The sequence below is a fragment of the Erpetoichthys calabaricus genome, chromosome 2 (genome assembly GCF_900747795.2).
Source record: "Erpetoichthys calabaricus chromosome 2, fErpCal1.3, whole genome shotgun sequence".
Lineage (NCBI taxonomy): Eukaryota > Metazoa > Chordata > Cladistia > Polypteriformes > Polypteridae > Erpetoichthys > Erpetoichthys calabaricus.
In genome coordinates this window covers 147,605,191-147,622,303 of record NC_041395.2, presented here as the reverse complement: position 1 = coordinate 147,622,303, position 17,113 = coordinate 147,605,191, and positions in this window count along the sequence as shown.

The following is a 17,113-nucleotide window of genomic DNA, read 5'->3' as shown; positions in this document are numbered from 1 at the left end:
TGGACACAACATGCTGATTCCTCAGTATCCAGGCTAGGATAAGAACTCAGGTCTCAGAACCTCGGATGCTCAAGTACTTGTCACTGTACTACTAAGCTGCCCATATCCAGATATTTCATATGTTTAAATCAACATTAAATTTCATGAGTGAAAATTATCCACGAGCGTGTGTTGATAATCAGATTTTCAGTGACCTACATGCAGTTGAGTTTTAGAGAGAACAAACAAGTTGTCACGGCACTTTTGTTTTTTTTAAACACATGGATTAATTTTTTCCTCAATTTTGTGAGCTCATATATCCCATTAAAGGGTTTCAATTTAAAAGAGAAGTATGATTTATGAAACCAAATCATATCATTATATTTTAATGCTTTTTGTCCCTTTTCTTATGTAGATGTAATTTATACTGTACTTTAACACCATAGTAATTATTTCTAATTCAGAATCATAACACAAGCTAAACAGGGCTTGTTTTTAATTCTGTTTGAAACTATATTCTTAAATATTACGTACAGAATGCATAATTGTGTTTCTCTTTACTACACATTTGATAATTGGGGAAAAAAAAAAGAACAACGTACAGTAATGGCATGTAAAATGTTCCTGGTGGTGGCAGAATTGCTTTAACATTGTCAGTTAATAAGATAATTATACCAATTATGCTATATAACAGAGTTTGAAAGTAATAAAATGCAGAAGACTCAGAAGCCCTCCTGAGGTGTATATTTGGACAGCCCCTGATTCAACAAACATGATGTCAAATCCTGCCAAATATTTACAGCTTTGAAGTTAGTCTTTTGGTATCTGATCCTGTTTACTAATACCTGATTTATAGATTATTATTTCCTCACAGATGCTGTCGGTTGCAACAGAATTAAGTAAATATATAGAATGTGCTGACATTCCAGACATAAATGAAAGTGAAATGAAACATGACTATACCTGGTTGCTGAGGTTGTTCTACAATAATATTGTATTGACCAGGAGCAATGTGAACTATCTAATTGGTAGTTTGATTCAATACATGTACAATGTTCACCATTATTTTCAGCCAACAATATATTCATTTCTGTCACTAACCTTCAGAGTAAGATGATGAATTGTCAACCTTTATAAATGAGACAGGTTCTCTAGATTCTTCTAGAACAAATAAGAAGCATTTGGCTACTTGTTGCTTCAAGTTCAATTCACTTTTCAATTCAATTGTATTTATTGTTATTACACCTTACAGTTAAATGTAATAGTTGCAATTCTTTTTAAAGCATTGAATAATTACCTATATGAAAATGTTTGCTATTTTTTTTTTCTCTATATTGTGCTTATACTTTTCTGTTAGAGGTTTTTCTTTTTCTTACAAGGCATCATGGAGTTTAAAAATCAAGCATTTACAGTTTACATCACAGCCATCAGAAAGATATCTCAAGAGGAACCGGAATAGCAGAATACAATGGTATGGCTTCTTATGCTAAAATAATTTTCATGATCAGACTGCGTTTTAAATTACAAAAGTAGGTGCCTTTTTTATAAGCACTTTCTGTATTGTTAGAGATTCATCATTTAAAAAATTGTCCCTTTATCAACATGATGACAAGGAAAATAATAACTTCTGGATTATACTTGGTTTCTTTGATGATATGGTCTTTAAGCTTTCTGATGTTTATTTATTAATTAATTTATTTAAATAATAATGATAATAATAATAATAATAATAATAATACTCTTCATACTACAATACAAGCTAAACTAAGGCAGTAAGCCAATTAAATGGGAACTTTTTTGTAGTAGTAGTGGAAGTACAAATGCTCACAATAAAATGGCTGTTTTATTTGTTGACTGCTACCATAGCACAAGTGATATTGGTTCAGTTTAATCAACAGAATATTAAAAAATCAATGGAGTGGTGTCTTCTTTATGGCAGCTTTCTACTACTGATTTAGGATTTGGCTTCTTTTGATCAAGCCCAGGAAGAAACAGGTGGAAAAAAACTGAAAGGGATTAATTATTAATTGAAAGAATTAACTGGAGAATTAATAAAACATGCATTTCTTTTAATGGAGCAGTTTTGGAATGTATAAAATGTGACTGTTTTGTTTCTAATATAGAACTTGTTTTATGTACATAAAATACACACTATAACTATAAATTTAAATAGTGTGCCTATGTATGTCTTGACTCTTTTTGGTTTGTTCCCTCATTCACAGCTAAAAGAAAGCTCCTCTTTATATGTACACCATACTGTTTTCCAAATGTAAAGAATGACACTAACGATGACTCTTTCATTGTTGTTTTTGCTTAAAAACATTTTTTTTTTCTAAATATCCAACCTGCACTTTTGGTGGATGCAGAATACTTGTGATTGCTCATGTAACTTTTTGAAAGCATCAGTGGGACTCAGATGTGAGCAATGACGAAGAGCTTGCTTTTTTAGCAGAGTGTTTTTTCGGCACATTGGCATTACTCATCAGTGCCATAGCAGTTTTTGTTTCAAAACTGCTGCAGTTGGAGAAAAGAGGATAATATAAGCTCAGCCATGTGTGATGTCAGCGGACAGAATAACAAAGGATGACTGCGAATTTCACTGGTGTTTGCAGCATTACAGGGGGCCCTGTTTGGCTTGGATAAACCACTGTTTTGACTAAAAGACAAACCAAAGCTCAGAAAAATCAGATGTGAAGTGTGTGTATTGTAAGTTTTACACTTCATCCTTATGCATACGTATTGATTTAGTAAATATTATAACCAACCTTTTCCAAGTGTTAACAGTGTCTTTTCACTCAAGGATTATGGGATGAGGTGCCTCTAAACAATATATGGGACTGGTGGTAAAAAGGAAGGTGTTGCTGTTATTCAAGGCAGGATTCAGTGGTTGCAAACTACCCTGTAAGAGCTTGATCAAGAATTGATGCAAAAGTGAAGTTTCTGTTTGATTACTAAGTAATTAAAAAAAAATAAATCACTGGCAATTTCCCTATGTGATTTCAGTTAACCAGCTGGATTGAAAAGATACACAATCAGTTTGAAAAGTAGTTGAGGACTAATGGACACAAGATTGAAATAGCCCACTCCTACATAAACATATGCATTATTTAATATGTATTTACATCAGCTTTGAACCACAAACATGGAGACAATATGGTCCAACTAATCAACTCTCTCAGCTTCTAGTGTAATTTGCGTACTGGGCACAAAGCCATTCTCAAACACTGCATATTTTTGGGAATCTTCCGTTTTTTTTTCTTTTTAGAATACTAACATCATACTGTACAGGAAATGTAATTGTTTAGTGATAATCCACTGTAAAGGTAATTAATATTCGGTTCAAATCGTGGAATACATACACTAGAAATATGATGATGTTTTTAATGGGGTGAGCAATGTGGTAAGAAATGAAAGAATTAGATTTAAGTTTATCTATTCATCCTATAGATATATGCAGAGCAGGTCATTGGAAAGTGCAAATATCTAGGTCCATTCTGGTCTTTTAAAGCCATCTAACTTTATCTAATGAAGTTTTGAAGCCAAAGTAGAAGAATCAGGTGGCTTCTCGTTTGTGTTTATTGTCATAAAGTGTTTTATTTGTTTATTATTGCTGGTATTAGTTTTGTAAGGTATTTGGCTTCCTGAAGTCATCAGCTGTGAAAGGAAGCACTGAGCAACAAGTTCCTGTTGATGAAAGCCATGATTAGCCACATGACAGAAGTCAAACACAAGACAATAGCTTAGAGGCCAAGCACCTGTTTGAAGCCTAGCATGAGGGAAACAGAGAGCATTTGAAAAAAAAAAAAACATGTTGGAAAACATATATATATATATATATATATATATATATATTTGTACATTTGTGATTAAAGGACTTAGTTTACTGAAAACTAGCAAAAAACAACTTGATGAAGAGGAAATACAGGAACAGCCATTTCAAATAAAAATATATATTACCAGTAAAATATTAGAAGTAAGGAGCTGTAATTTAGTATTATGTGAATTGAATTAAATAGATATTTATATGCACTTGAAAGCTTCAAAACATGGCTAAGATGATCGTTTGGATAAAATAAGGACACAACATAACTGATGTGATTTTCTTCATTTTTTTCATATGTAAACAGCATCTATCTATCTATACATATCCCTGTAGCCTCCCCTACTTTACATGTATTTGCGTAAATCTGAGTATATATATAATAAAAACTTTCTTTGCAATAATAAATTCATAAAAGATAATATTTAATGTTTTTGCATATATTGGAAATTGTATGAAAGTAAATTAATATTTGATAACACAGGCCACCTGCTAGACACCAAGCTCCAGGTCATATTTACTCTGCTCGTACAGAAGGTATAGTTTTATACCGTATCCAAGCCCAAGAATGCAAGCCCATCCTCACAGCAACAGGCACAAGGAAGAAATTCAACAACACACTGCATCTATTATTTAAAAGGAGTATGTCATTTTAATTTGTTACCAAGAATCTGTTGGTAATAAATCAATGGTGCACTAACCTCATTCAGCATTATGCATTACAGCAAAATCTGAAAATCTGATGCCATCTTTGTAGAGTTTGCCTTAGCCTCCTATATTCATGTTCTACTACCTACTTCACTGGCACTGGATTAAGAAATGCTAAAATAAAGGATGAGTAGATGGTTGTATGCCTGATGGTTTATTCTATCTCCGTGGTAGTATTCTGTTAAATGGTTTGATTCTAAACAATGAAACTGAAAGCATAATATAATATAATATATCAAAGTTCTCAAACTCACTTAATCCAACTCAGGACCAAAAGCCTATCCCAACAGTGCAGTATGAAGGGAGAAAACAGAAATCACTACTATATTTCTACATTATTTCTGAACATTTTGTTTTATGTATTTAACTTTAATCAATCCTTTTTTTGAACTTGTTCACCCTAATACAAGCTTGAACCTATCTCAGCACTATCAGGCCTAAGGAAGGATTGAATAATGGAAGGGGTATCTGTCCTTCACAGGGCACAGTCCTGCCATTTCCAAATCTCACTCACATGCTCCCATTCAGTATTCGCAAACGGACAAACCTGCATATCCCTGGGATGTGGGATGAAATTGGGCTGCCTGGAGGAAAGCCATGAGAACATTACCAGAATTATCAAAACCTGCATGTTAAGTGACCAAACTGAGAAACAAGTTCAGACTCCTGAAGCAAAAAGGATTCAGTAAGAACTGCACTGCTCTGTTGATAATATACTTCTTGTTAGTGACATGAAATTAAAAAAATGAAAGCATTTAACATCACAGTACATTAGTGTCTGTTCATCCTTCCATTTTTTGAATCTACTTTTACCATTACAGTGTCACTTTGAGTGACAGTCAATCCCAATAAATGAAATTCAAGAACTAACCCAGGAGAGGATTGCTAGTCCACTGCAGGTATGCGCTTTTAGTGCATACACGATCATCTGCCTGGGTAGCGGACCTTTATTTCACTATATTGAATTTTTCTAATGTATGGCTCCACCAACTGAAATTGTTTGAATACTCATGCATTGCCTGTTTAAAGTTTGGGTATGTCTTCATTTTTTATACATTTACAGATGCACACTCTGGTTACATATAAATCGCCTCATTAATATTAATTTTCACTTCTTTTATGTATGGGGCGAGTATATGGTCTAATTCTCTTTATACCGGTATAATTTCCTTTTCCCTGTGCTATGCTACAATAAGATTCAATGAAATTCAGTTAATGCTGTCAGACACAGAAGCAAATATTTTACTTATAATTTAGCATAGGGTTTAAAGATCTTGATCTAATGATTGCAGATCCCAGTTAATTAAATGCAAGTCTTTAAAGCCTTTTAGGAGCTAAACTGTAATAAATCAGCACTGTCTGACAATACAAATTTGCAAGATAATATCTATCTGAAACTCGATCAAAGATAAATCTACAACTCTTATGTAAAAAGCTTTTGGTAATTATGCTTGTCCATATAAATTTTGCAGTGGTCTGTGGGTTTCCTTTTCAATCAATTTATTTTATTATTATGTAAATCAGGTAAGTAGGGGAGTTTTTTTTTTTATTTTTGACTTGCAGATCAGGTTATAGTAATAAAATGGCAAATGGAAAACAATTTGTACATTTTATCCATGTTACAAATTCTGCTCACCTTACTTGTTCTTTAAGGTAAAGATGAAGAGTTCCAATGTCAGTGAGCATTTAAAGAGTTATAATTACTTAAAGCTATATTGGCATTCACATTCATTGACAATTACGGAAAAGAGACTTTGCAAAATAGCAGGTAAATAGAGTAAACCTCAGCAGCAGAGATGAGGCACCTGCAAATATGTTAATGATTCTCACTTTACTTTCAAAATTATATCAGGGAAAACAGTCATAAATAATGTGCATTTCTGAATTCCAGGAGATTGGGCTCTTACGCGTTGTTAACATCTTTTTAAAAAAACCCAGCTTTTCACTTGCAGGGTTTAGGGCAATGTTTAAAGCATTCTAAAATGTGCTCTTTCCTCATCATCTCTGGCATTTTGGGATGCATTTGAATTTCAGAGAAATGAAGCCTATAAATCATCAGTTGCTATAAAGAATTAGGAATTTTCAAATGTAAGTCCAGCTGTGGGAAAGAGGAAAGCTGTCACAGTATTTAAATTTATTTGCCCCAACTAGACCGAATGTACATCTACTGCTCTTCATTTTTTGCTGACATCTGTGGAGTCAGTTTTGAAATTCTAGTTTACTGATTATATTCATAACACAGAGTAGCTTGGTGGTTTATTCATTATAGTAGCTGCATTAATGGAGCCAGTGTCCTGGGTTTATTTTTTGCCATGGTTGTCTACTGAAAGGGGTTTGCATGTTCTCCCCGTGTCTCTGTTGATTTTCCAGGTTTCCCTGGTTTTCTTAAAGAGTGTGTATCATAGGTTAATTGCAAATTCTAAAATGGCTTCTTGTGGGTGTGTGCATGAATTGTCCATTGTAGGAATGGGTGTCTCATCCTGGGTTGGTCCCATTGTAACTCACAGGTAGTGGTATGAATATAGGTAAAAGGTAAATTTTATTAAAATGTTCAGAGTCAAATAAAATCAAAGCTCACCTGAATTGTCAGTAGCACTAATTTATCTTGACCTGGCTTATTTTTTCTGGCCCTCCGGCCTGGATTTAGGTAACATCTCTACTGAGCTTGGCTGCACACTCTATTAACGTTCAAAAGTGTGTTCTCTGGCACAAATTGCTCCCCATCCCCTTGAGTTTAATCACAGTTTTTTCTTAAGTTCTTAGTTGGCTTTAAATAGATGGAGTAGATAAAAGGATGAAGCATGTATAATATATCTAAAATGATTACAAGAAATGTTTATAAAACCATAATCTTCTCAGAGTTCATGAAAAAACCTTTCCAGGATGGAGCATTATTTCAGTCTAGGAAATACACAAACATACAGTACCTACGAGCACTCTTTTTGATAAGATTGATGGGCTGGTGGTGCGTTTTGTGAGTCTCATACCCAAACCGTTCATAAGTGATTAATAGAGATGGATGGCTCTTTCAGATTCCTTGGGTTACAGATCTTGAGTGACTCTCACTCATAATATGGAAAGCACACTGGGAGAGGCAGAGAACAATTTTCACACCAGGATTCTTCTCACTCTTTCACATTGTATTGTTGTTCTTTGCTCTGTATTGTAGTAGCCATTGTATGTACCATGAGTCTGTGCTTCCCCTTTCCCATACCTACTATTGCAACATTTTTATTTTAATCAATTTAATGAGTGGCACTTGAACAAGGATTCTGTTGTATTTGTGAAATACAGCAAATACAACTGAAAATGAAACTGACGTAAGTCTCCCTATGAGAAGGAAATTGCATTTATTTGTTGAGTGAACATAAAAGGACATAAAAAACTGCAGTTCAAAAATGAAGCCACAAGTGGATTCATGATGTGATGGTCACCAGGAGGTGGCCATTATAACCTGATGAGATGATTAATATTCCTTAATGCTGGTTGCCTCATGAATTGCAGTGAATTATGGGTCAACATATTGAACATTTGCTGTTATCAAGGCTAGGTCATAGTGGTGTCCCATAGCAATAACAGTAATCATGCATACATCTCCACGATTCATTTAATAAGCCTATGCAGTAACGCCTTCCAAAATCCCATTACTTAGTGGGGATGATAGATAGAAAACTTACTGTGACAATGGTGTAGTACTGCACATTTATTTTTGGATCCTGAAAATGGAAATTATGATTTAAATAACAGTTGTAATAAATATCCAAATGGCAGTTGTATTTAAAAAGAAATTCCACCAGTGGCAAATATTTTCTTAATACTAAAATAAAGTCACCATTCTTCCACTATATATTTTTACATACAAGAGATTCAACCAAAACTAGCATAACAGTACAACTGGATACTTTGGGCTTTCTCCTAGCTTGCTGTGAAGATTTAAGGCAGCTTGAACCTGCACAGTGCCTCTCCCGATGAGCATTCCTATACTTTTTTGGGAGTTTCCCGAACAAGTGACAATCCACATTTCTGTACCTTACTATGCCAAAGAACACAACTCGGGATGGCATCAACAGGCCCTAAAGGCAGGACTTTGTAGGTCTCGCCAGTCACCAACAAAACCTCTTTATGCTCCCATTTCTAGGAAGAATTATGATGGCAGTGCCTTGCAGTTGATCAGTCAGATCTGTGGTGGGTTAGGAGATAAGTCCTGTAATTGTGACGTACTGTAAAACAGCAGCTCCCATTCATTAGGTGCCCGTGTGTAATAAACCACCAAAAAAAGAGGCAGCTGCAGTGTGCAGAGCCAAACAAGGCCACTCTTTCTTTGAGGCCCAAACTTTCTAATTTGCTGCTGGGCAGACAGTCTCTCTGAAATTCTTTGTGATTATACAGTCATGCCCCAAATTCCAACAGGGGTTTGTTTTTGAGGTTTTCTGGGGGCCAAAACAGTTTCGCTTTGAATGGATATTGTATAAAAAAGTCTTTTTTGAAAAGAGAAAGACTGAGGTGAAACCCCAAGCTGTTGGTTCTATTAACTGTTACCTGCTTCCTTATGAAGTATCCTCTTCCATATTGTCTTAATGCTGAGAACTGTACAACCATATGTAGATGCTTCAGATCATTTTTTGTCAAAAATATTTTTTTATGATGGACTGTGTTGGTAATAGATCCCTTTCTTTCCAATTCATGTTTGGTTTATCCTTTGTTCAGCCCATGATATAGTATTTTGCTTTGTTCCTTTATTGTGTTTAGGTTCTGAGATGCCTTTTGGAAATTAAACATGTTCAGCTCATGTTGTAAGTGTACAGAAGAATTTTTCACTGCTTTAAAGGTAAGTTATTTTAACAACACTTAATTTACACTATAGGTGTACAATATGTCTTGAAGTTGTATTTTACACCCACTGCTGCAGGGTATAATCTATCACACTATGACACCTAATAGGAAAATCTTGGGTTTTGAGAAGTTAATGGAGAGATGGATTTACATTTGGAATAAAAAAAAGTGTAGGTAATTAGACAGAGGATGGCAAATAATTACCCCTCCCAACACTGTGTAGCAGGTTCTTCTGAATCAGTACTACATATCAAAATAATCAATCATTTCAAGTATACTATTTATCACTAAACATCAACCTACTTTGCAGAAAAGTAAAAAGCTTAATAAAACATGGCAAATTTAAGAGAAGATATGTTTTCACTAATATTTTTAAAGGCCAGAAACATTCATAACATAAATACTTTGAATTTATTATCTTCATTGCTTTCAGCTGAGAGTGTGATCCTTTTACACTTGATACGGTTGTTTTTGGGTATATTAGATCTGCATGTAACTCTAAGAAAACAATCAAAGATTTAAACTGTTGTGCATATCTAAAAGAAAAACGTATGTGATCCTAATTGTCTTCTAGAAGTGTCAGTAAGGACTTCTGGAAATTGCAACTGCTGAGACTTCAATCACTGAAACATTTTTCCACCCATTTGTATGAATTTTTCGTTATTATATAGAGCAAGAAAGAAAGAATATATGATGGCTATTTTTGGTTAAAAAATAGCAAACCATTAATTTTAATATTATATCTTAAGGCACATACTGTATTTGATGTCAGATAAAATGTCATGAAATTCTTAGTAAGAAAGCTTCCATTTCTGCTGATTTAGCAAAAGTTAAAAATCAGGTTGTTTTTGAGTCAGCCTGCCTTATGACATTTCTTATTACAAATATGCTATATTAAACCTCATTGTTGAATACTTCTCCATTGAAAAGATGTCAGCTTTAAATTAAAGACATTCTGGGCGTTTTTGGTCTTGCCTATCAAATTAATTCAGTGGTATTATCGTTGTTATTCGTTTACGATCTGTTTCAGAATCGTTTTAAAATAAGTTATATCTAAAACAATTGCATTTGAAAATTACTCCTTTCTAACTTGCATCAAAAGAATGTTACTCATGCATCATCGGACACAAAATGGGGACCAGCTCTGGATGGGAGGCCAGTCCGTTACAGGTCACACTGGCCCTCATATCTCATGCCAAATTAAACGCATCTGTTAACTAAAGGCTGTGAGCTGAAACTAGAATAACCGGTAAAGCCCCGTCAACAGAATAGACAACACTCAGAATCCGTACAGTAATATCATCGATAAGCAACCCTGTTTTAAATTTTTTTTAAATATATTTTTAAAGTTTTATATAAATATACGCTTGTTTTCGATGCCGTAGTGCCTCATGCACATTCTGATTGCACTATTATTCTCAAATCAGACGCTATAACTCTACAATGCACAAACACAAACTTATACCTGCAAAGCGACAGTTACTCAGATACTATATTCCTGTCATACAAAGAAAGAAAGAAAGAAAGAAAGAAAGAAAGAAAGAAAGAAAGAAAGAAAGAAAGAAAGAAAGAAAGAAAGAAAGAACTGTATTCAAGCCAAGTTAAGTGTCGATACTTAATACTTTGCACTCAGAAAAATACACCGTCCAGTTTTTCTTTAAGCATAGGCAAGCGTGATGTATTAATCCATTTTCTGAACTTGCTTTTTCTAATACAGGTACGCATAACCTTTGGATACACATCCATTAATAAACAATAAAAAGATGGAAAACGCCCTGGCTGCGATGCCCTTTCAGACATGAAAGGCATACGTAACGGGCCAGCCACCCACTACTTTGGAAAACACCATGCAGAAGACACCAAGTCCAATCGCTTGGAGGTAACTACACTAACAGCTGCGATCTTTTGTTAGACTTTTAGCAATTCTTAATAACAATTGCAATATCGTTGACGTGCTCTCCATGTATATATACCAGGCTTTTCTTTCAAGGTACTCTGGCAGTGCTCAAGCATCCGAAAAACGTGTGTATAAGTTTGCTTGTCAGTGTGCCCTGGCGTCCTACACTTTATTCCTGTCTAATTCTGTCTGAGTTGGATAAAAGGGTTTCAAAATGGATGGATTTGCCCATATTACTATATTACTACTACTACTACTACTACTAATAATAATAATAATAGTAATAATAATAATTCCTTTTTAGACCCCGATTTTACAGGGTATATCTGTATAAAGGAGATCATTAAATTATTTTATTGGCTATTTTGAGAAGGTTACACAAAACGTTTCACATCTTTCCCGGTTAAGCACTGACTATTTGATGCTTTTTAATGCGGATATTACTTCACACTGGTTTTCAAAAAGCTTTTGTTTTCTTTTATATCAAAATTTCAATTTTTGTTTTCAGTGATTTCTACAGAAATTAGCTGGAAATCGACCCACAACGACACGTGCAATGTTTGTTTTAGATAAGTTTACAACTCGCTATCTATCTATCTATCTATCTATCTATCTATCTATCTATCTATCTATCTATCTATCTATCTATCTATCTATCTATCTATGTAAATTAGTAGAGGAGACTGAACGGGTGTTGCATTGTGACATTTTCTGAAATTCATGCGCACATTTCATTAACAAAGAACAAGTCTGCCCAAACAAGCCTGAGCCTCCAAGCCTCAAAAAACACGCACGGGTTCACGGGCTGTCACATTGACACACACTCACGCACACACCCCATGCTGTACCCTCATTGTTTTCTCTAAACAGAGGCAGAATACTGTAAATTCCAGAGTCCCTTTCACTGCGGACGCAAGTGTCACGAGGTTTTGCATGCAGCGGAGTGGAAGAAAATCCGACAGTTCTGGAGTTCTTGCAGGTGCTAACGCTTCACAGAGACCTTTCAGAGCGGCACATCTGCAGATGTCACGTGCCATTGTGCGGCGGGAGGAGCGCAGTTTGGTTTACTTGTTTGTCGGACTGACTAACTCTTCTGTGTTAAAGCTGCATAAAACGGTCAGAACTCGAATTGACTTTGACGGCCCCGGAGCCAAAGAAGACCATTTTAAAAGTTTGTTTGATAATCATTACCCAACAGATAAGTGGGATTTTGACAGTATCAAGTGATATTATTGTATAATTCCCCCACTTTTCTTATTAGCCTTAAAAACTGAAAGTAATAATTGTTTGACTGATAACATTTTAAAATCGTTAAGACGTGCATTACAAGTTCAGTTGCAACCAATGCATTAGTTCAGTTAGTGCTTGCCAGGATGATCTCATACTTAAGGTACATAAACTTAAACGTTACGTACACAAAAGTAACATTATACCCACAGAAATATCTTGTCAGATTTGTATTACTGTATGTTCTTTTAAATTGAACCATTTCTGCACTACAAGAACACTGGCATTGTTTGTGTAATAATATTACAGAATTAACTCTTTTAAAGAATCCTCTTTCCCTTCAGTTGAATCAGTTATTTTTACAATAATCAAAATTTAACCATTTATTGGTTACAGAGCTAAAACATTATATATAGTGGGTGACACTGTTGCCTTCAGCTCCGGCTGCCTCGACGTCATTGTAGAATTTGCATGTTCTCCCTGTGCCTACAAAGGTTTTCTTAGGAGTCTCTGATTTCTTTACACATAATTCACTAATGTTTTTATAAATGACTGTAAATTGGCCTGTTATGAATGAGAGTGTGTCTTATTTTCAGTTTCAGTCTGGATTGTCACTTATATTCATCATATTGTGATGTTTCAGTATAACCTATAGTGGACATTTACAGATTCATCCATTTCCTGAAACTACATTTACTGCTACATATTTAGTCCTATTCTGGTAGCACTGAAAGTTAGGCTGAACCAACATTAAATTTACAGACTATCATATATTTACAAGGAAGAAGATGGACCAACATCAAACTAAGCTGTATACCTATAGAATAGATTGGTGTCACAGTGGTTAGTTTTGCTGTCCCATTAGTCCAGTACCTTGTGCTCAAACTCCATGCCTGATCATTGTCTGCCTAGAAGCCTAAGTGTCCTCCTTTTAATGCCACATCTCAGAGTGCCAGTTGAATTGATGACTCTAAATTTGGTGTAGCAGTGAATGTGTCATGTGGCAAACTGGCACCCCATCTGAATTTGGTTCTTGCTTGCTCCTAAGATCTGACAACCCTGAATTGGACTATGCAGATTTAGAAATGGATGAATAAATACAAAAACATTTGCCATATGTTAAACGCATGGTTATAATAACATTAATTTCAGATCAGGAATGCTTGGAAACCAGATCTGAGTTTTACTTTGAATACTAAAAACACTTACTTTTTATTTTACAAAGGACACATACAGTTTATTCATCTTCTTTTTCTCTTTGAAAAGTAAAGTGAACAGATATTTCACCATGTCACTTGGGTGGCATCACTCATCAGTTAAATTAAAGAAAGGAAGGGAGTGGTGAACTATTTGGCACTTACAGTCTTACTTACTTATTTGGCTGATGCTTTTATCCAAGGCAACTAAACATTTATGATACAATTGGTTACTCTTCTTCTGGTTTTTCAATCGGAGCACAGGCAAATCAAGTGACTTGCTCAGGGTCACACAGCAGGATTTGAACCGACAACCTCAGGATTTTGAAATCCAAAGTTTTAACCACTACACCACACTGCCTACCTTTACTCATACTCCAGTAGCCATGGACTATAGTCAGGATCTAATCCAGGATGGATTATAAAACTTTGAGTCTTTATAGAAAATCTATAGAAATGCTGGTAAAAAATCCAAAATGTGCATAATGTAGCAGCCATGTATTGTCCAGTCATTTTATGTCAAACTGTTAACTCCATTATTCACTTTTCACAGAAAATCTTTTCTAAAATGAAATGACATTGTCTTGTCAAATTGCTATATGACTGATTCGTCAATAAATGGGCCCAAAACCTTGGATGCTATGTCTCACATGATAGAGGAACAGACAAGACTAATAATTGTCTTTGAATCCCTAGCAGTGTAATATTGTTTTAAATACATTTGCATTGCAGAGAGTGTTTTGTCATTAACTTTGTTACAAAGCACTTGAAAGTTGTTAGCACAAGTCTTAAATATGATTACAATTAGGCCATGGTTGACTCATCACATTATCCACCTACAGTGCATCCAGAAAGTATTCACAGTGCATCACTTTTTCCACATTTTGTTATGTTACAGCCTTATTCCAAAATGGATTAAATTCATTTTTTTCCTCAGAATTCAACACACAATATCCCATAATGACAATGTGAAAAACGTTTACTTGAGATTTTTGCAAATTTATTAAAAATAAAAAAATTGAGAAAGCACATGTACATAAGTATTCACAGCCTTTGCCATGAAGCTCAAAATTGAGCTCAGGTCCATTCTGTTTCCCCTGATCATCCTTGAGATGTTTCTGCAGCTTAATTGGAGTCCACCTGTGGTAAATTCAGTCGATTGGACATGATTTGGAAAGGCACACACCTGTCATATCTAAGGTCCCACAGTTGACAGTTCATGTCAGAGCACAAACCAAGCATGAAGTCAAAGGAATTGTATGTAGACCTCCGAGACAGGATTGTCTCGAGGAACAAATCTGGGGAAGGTTACAGAAAAATTTCTGCTGCTATGAAGGTCCCAATGAGCACAGTGGCCTCCATCATCCGTAAGTGGAAGAAGTTCAAAACCACCAGGACTCTCCCTAGAGCTGGCCGGCCATCTAAACTGAGCGATCGGGGGAGAAGGGCCTTAGTCAGGGAGGTGACCAAGAACCCGATGGTCTCTCTGTCAGAGCTCCAGAGGTCCTCTGTGGAGAGAGGAGAACCTTTCAGAAGGACAACCATCTCTGCAGCAATCCACCAATCAGGCCTGTATGGTAGAGTGGCCAGACGGAAGCCACTCCTTAGTAAAAGGCACATGGCAGCCCGCCTGGAGTTTGCCAAAAGGCACCTGAAGGACTCTCAGACCATGAGAAAGAAAATTCTCTGGTCTGATGAGACAAAGATTGAACTCTTTGGTGTGAATGTCAGGCGTCACGCTGGGAGGATACCAGGCACCACTCATCACCAGGCCAATACCATCCCTATAGTGAAGCATGGTGGTGGCAGCATCATGCTGTGGGGATGTTTTTCAGCAGCAGGGACTGGGAGACTAGTCAGGATAAAGGGAAAGATGACTGCAGCAATGTACAGAGACATCTTGGATGAAAACCTGCTCCAAAGCGCTCTTGACCTCAGACTGGGGCGACGGTTCATCTTTCAGCAGGACAACAACCCAAAGCACACAGCCAAGATATCAAAGGATTGGCTTCAGGACAACTCTGTGAATGTCCTTGAGTGGCCCAGCCAGAGCCCAGACTTGAATCCGATCGAACATCTCTGGAGAGATCTTAAAATGGCTGTGCATCGACGCTTCCCATCCAACCTGATGGAGCTTGAGAGGTGCTGCAAAGAGGAATGGGCGAAACTGGCCAAGGATAGGTGTGACAAGCTTGTGACATCATATTCAAAAAGACTTGAGGCTGTAATTGCTGCCAAAGGTGCATCGACAAAGTATTGAGCAAAGGCTGTGAATACTTATGTACATGGGATTTTTCAGTTTTTTTATTTTTAATAAATTTGCAAAAATCTCAAGTAAACTTTTTTCACGTTGTCATTATGGGGTGTTGTGTGTAGAATTCTGAGGAAAAAAATGAATTTAATCCATTTTGGAATAAGGCTGTAACATAACAAAATGTGGAAAAGTGATGCGCTGTGACTACTTTCCGGATGCACTGTATTAGGCCAGTAAAACACTTTAAAAGTGTCACTCAGTTGCTTGATTTGTCTTAACTGTGAGGATTCATAGCTTGCTGTTCATTCATTTGCAAACAGATGAAACTGTCTCTCTGATCTAAGACTGTAACTAAAACTTTTGAAGAGAACTGGTCTTTAACATCAAAGTGGCTTATCAGTTGTAACTCACACAGGGTGCATGCGAATATTCAGTTGAGATTTGAGGGCATTCAAAGTGCTGCATTCAACTAGGTAGTCTGGTTGCATATATTTGCACTTCTCTGTGATGGACTGGTGTCCTGTCCAGATATTGTTCCTGTCTTGTGTCTGCTGCTTGCTAGAATAGGCCTTGGCTTCCTTATGTCTATGTTCAGTTAAAGCAGGTTTGACAATGGATAGATGGATGGATGGATAACTATATATACAGGGGGGTCCAGGTCTAATTATGCAATTATTGAATTGCATTGCATAAAAAGTTGCATAGTTAGATATGGACCACTCTATATAATTGCATTAAGTTTCCAATTGAACCCCCCCCCCCAACCCACCTGAAATGAAGAGCCAATCTTAAAGTAACAGCGACGATCAGTTTTACTCATACCTTTGATGATATGCCAAAACTGAAAATGTTCAAGCCTTTCATTCTTTCTTGAAGAAAGTGTCCAAGGTTCCACTTTTAGGAAAGGTGTTACAATGTACAGTACATTATAAAAAAATAACTAAATAAAAAACACACTAAATTATTTAAACAAAATAGGTAAAAATGATAGCTGAGTTAAAAGAGGGCAAAGGGGAATAATGGTGAGGGCACTGTGGCAAGCTGCCACAGAGTGTTTTATTTAAAAAATTATTGTGAAAAAAGATGAGGTTTAGAAGCTAGAGTTAATGTTAGTGAAAATTCTGTAACATCTCATCTTTTGTGTAAGTTTCAGGATAAGTGTTGGTCTACCAGAAGGGGAGCAGTTAAGTATAATGAAA